At 39.2% G+C, this 4,188-nt stretch overlaps 1 protein-coding gene across 3 annotated transcripts in view; it reads right to left on the reverse strand.

Annotated features, from left to right (window-relative positions):
- The window catches only part of rnf19b (ring finger protein 19B), a 26,143-nt gene that overhangs the window by 7,595 nt on the left and 14,360 nt on the right, over positions 1 to 4,188 (reverse strand). The gene's annotated exons all lie outside the window — the stretch shown is intronic.

Here is a 4,188-nt window from a genome sequence, read left to right on the forward strand (position 1 = left end):
AAGAGATGGGATGAGGTCAATCAATACAGATTTCACAAGAGAATGAAGATGAAGAGGAGCAGAGTGCTCCCTGTGTCTAACATGCATTGATAGACTGTTTGGTAGAGCAGGAACTGAATGTGACAAACCAGATTAACCTCTTACTGATTTTTATTTTATTCAAGAAAGTGCAGTTTACCCAATCATTAATATAGTTTGCTAAAACTGAAAGATAACTTCTCACTGAACCCACAGTATAACAATCTAAGCTTTCTATTTTTGTGCACTGAAGTTTAGCCAGCACAATTTTAAGACAATAATAGTAAATATAGCAACATTCATGGCAATTTGTTTCGGTAAGGACAAAGAAGGAAATTAAAGAGAGGGAGAAAGACTGAGACACAAGAGGTTGCCAATCACTGGAGTGAAATCACAAAGGGGGCCTGTCATGAAACACTGTCACCACGCTAGAGTGGTAACAAAAGCAGGCAGGGATGTAAAATGATTTACCTTATTCTGCCCTGACAAAACAAAGATGCTGTCAGTTTTCAGCAGGTTCATCATGTTTTGAAAGACAAAAGCGTGGAAGAAGTGATAACATGACAAACTTGTAATTGTTTTGGCACGCCTCCAACGCGGCGGCCCCAACACGTCCATCATTACCACTTCTTCAAACACTGCGACAGGCCTGTTCTCAGAACGGAACAAATTAACAGATATCAGATGAGACAAGAGTTTGCTTTCTCGGGACAAGATCAGACGCGAAGTGGCATCCTGTAGAGACACTTCAGGATTAAACATCAAACATCTGTAAAATGTAGAAAACGTTCTTCTGTAATGATGAAACAAAAGCTTTTTTTTTTTTAATTATTCAGTTTTTAAAGCCTTTAAAGGTCAAATGGTCATTAAACTGACTGCATCCTTAAAAAGCATATAAACCTTCAATTTAAGTGTGAGGCAGCTTTACATTTATCCCCTGCAACATCAGCGCTCTCCTGACGAGAGCGAGAACGACAGACAGCCAAATGAATAATGAACACGAAAATAAACAAGAACAAACATTTTCTGTTTCAAAACTGACAATTAACGTGTTATTCTCAGTGAGGTCACACAGGGATTTGTATTTATGGATTATATGGATCGTTAAAATCTACACAGGGATACAAACAGAAATCTGTCAAAAGCAGGATAAGAGTCTGCAGCCATGCTGACAGCTCTGTGAGGCTGCGGTGCCTGAGGGAAATGTTGAAGCTAGCGCTGAACAGACTGGCGATACCAACACGAATTCAATTCAGTTCAAAATCATAGCAAAAAACCATCGCAAGGCAACTGAGTAAGTAAGGTCTACCTTACAGTATTATAAAGAGCAGGTATAATGTTACTGTGTTTACCATGCTAACAACTGTTAATTAGCACTAGACACAAAGCACAGCTGAGGCTGATGGGAATGATACTTTATGGCAATCTACCCAATAGTTGCTGGGACACTGCACTCAAAACAACAAATGTGAACCTCATGGTCACTCCAGGAGAAAAGTCAGAGGATTGACGAGTAATTTTTCCTCTTGGTACCATGAATGTCTAAACCAAACACCTGTAAAATAAAGAAAGAAAGAAACAGAAATGTAGAGATGTGTGACTGTGCTCTTCTTCTGGCTAACTCAGGACTTGCTGCTCTACAGAACACAGGTGGCCACCACAGCTTTGGATAGAAAGAGAGAAAAGCTGAGGGACAGAGGTAGCTAAAACAAAAGGAGGATCCCTAAGAGCCTGTGAGAACATGAGCCAAGATGTACAGGTAAAATGCAACAAGCCAGAGGGAGAGAAACGGGAGGAGAAGAAGGATGAGCGGTAGAGGAGTTTTATGAGTGCTGACATGCTGCGTGTTGAGAGGAAACATGCACAGACAGCCCTGTCAGTGCTCAGCTCCACCGAGAGCCACCTGGGAATCCTGCTGAGGCCCTAAATGCAAAATTACAAAAAGCACACACACACAGATGCACTCTAATAGTAGGCCATATTTAACACCAGGATGAACTGAATGGCATCTGTCTGACTCACTGCCAGATGTGAAAAACACAAGCGACAGCAAAAGCAAATAATTCAGAACAGTGACACACACACATGCAGAGTCAAGTGAGTATGTATTGATCTGTTTAATTAAGTCTCAACTCCTGTTACCCCTGGCAACACTCCCTCTATGCTGCAGCGATAGTCGCCATGGCAACAGAAGACGGAGGACCACTCTTTGTTAGCACTGGATACTCAGGCTTGACAATCATACAGAACGACACCACATTGGCTGGAGGAGGAGAGCAGGTCAGAGGAAGTCCAAAAGATTTACCAGAGTCTGGACTGTCCCGAGCAAGAGTGGACTTGTTTAGTAAAGTAGGGCTGTACAGATACCACATCTTTTCAGACCGAGTACGAGTACAGAGCTTTACTTTTGCTATTGACTCTTAACATTCCTCATCCTTCACCTAACAACCTGCTCAACCAGTGTGAGGTTGACATAGTGTCGCCATTAAGTGGCATTGGTGTATGGGACGACCATTATGAATACGAGCAAACAAAGCTGATGAGAGCTGAGAGACTGAATCAAAACAACAACGCCGTGGGCCCTAAAACCAAAACAATGAGATGAATGAGGCTGAAAAGCTCTGCACAGCCGAGAGTGGAGTCAGGGTTCATTGTCTAATATACTGTTATTATGAAATACTGTCACTAGCAAATTTAGAAAAATGTTGAAGTGTGATGAACTTACAAAGAAAATGCAATAAAATGTAAATAATAATAATAATCTTCAATAGAGTATTATCGATGTGTAAATAGGTGAACCTGCTTCCATGTTTCAAATTGTCACTTACTTCACTGTCACATTTGCATAAATCTCCCACCGCTCACACACAAATATAAACAAACAATAGGCCCATTCTCTGCTATCAACACTCCACTCACAGTTATACTGAAGAAATTCACACCTATTACACTGAGGCCTCTGCAGTGACCAACAGTCGCAAGCTGCCAGTGGCTCCCAGGAAAATGTGTCTGTGTGTTTACAGAGCTGTTTGTCTGTCTCCAGCCTCGGATGTTTGTGATGAATAATAATTTGGACTTTGTCAACTTATCTGATTTAAAGAGTGGGTGAGTCACAGCTGGCGTCAGACGGAGGATCATAAAACTGGTAAATATGGTCGGCTGACCTCTCCTCCCATGATATGACTGAGGCAAACAACCACTTTGATTTTGGGTTATAGTTAACCATCTCACAAATTTACACTGTAAAAAATTGTTTAAAGAAAAGGTCATATTCTGGTAGCTGGGGTGCCACAATATTAGAGAAAATAACCATCATCTAAAACACACTAATTTCCCATAATTCTAAATATTTTTTCCTTTTACTCTTAAATGAAATCTTGTGTATTTAAAGGTTTTTTCGTGTAAAAAAAAAAAAGATGCAAACCTTTAAAGCTCAGGAATTTCCCCTTTATAAAAAATGATAAAACAGATCATTGTAACCAATATATTTGAATATACTGCTGATTTTCTAATATATGTAAAGTAATATTAGTGAGATTCACTGTAGCTTCACAAAAGTCAGCTCTGTTAAAGCCATTTTATACCAAGGAGGTTCAAAGACAGCACGCAGGGCTTTGTTAGATATTAAATGTACGAGTGCAGAAACTGAAGCCAATGCTAAACAAATCATGGTCTGCATAATTTTTTGTCAAACTGGGAAAAAAAAGAGTTTTAACTCTCATGCAATGCATGCTGGGTAATCTGCTAGTTCAAAATGCGAAGCAGTAAATGGTAAATATTTGTAAAATGATTATGAAATTGTAACTAACTTTTGTGAAAAAAGGGAAATCTTTTTTTTTTTTTTAAAGAGAACTTTATAATAATTCACAGCAACAAGATTTTCCTGTTGTTTTAATTATGGCGTTTAGTTTCACAGTGTATTTTTGTAGTTTTATTACCATATGTTGTAAATACAGGGGAAATGTGTAAAACTTTTTTTCCAGGCTCAGTTTTTAGCTGAACACATAGCAGCTCTCATGAAAACAAGAAACTATAAAAACAGAAATGAATCTCCACTGGTACTTAACGCTAATATTCTGACAGTGAATGACTGATGTTATACCAACAGTAAAAACGATGCGGATTGTGCTGATGAACTGTCCAATTTGTGTACAAATCCCACCTAGTCCC

This window comes from Monopterus albus, unplaced genomic scaffold (genome assembly GCF_001952655.1).
Source record: "Monopterus albus unplaced genomic scaffold, M_albus_1.0 scaffold206.1, whole genome shotgun sequence".
NCBI classification, from domain to species: domain Eukaryota; kingdom Metazoa; phylum Chordata; class Actinopteri; order Synbranchiformes; family Synbranchidae; genus Monopterus; species Monopterus albus.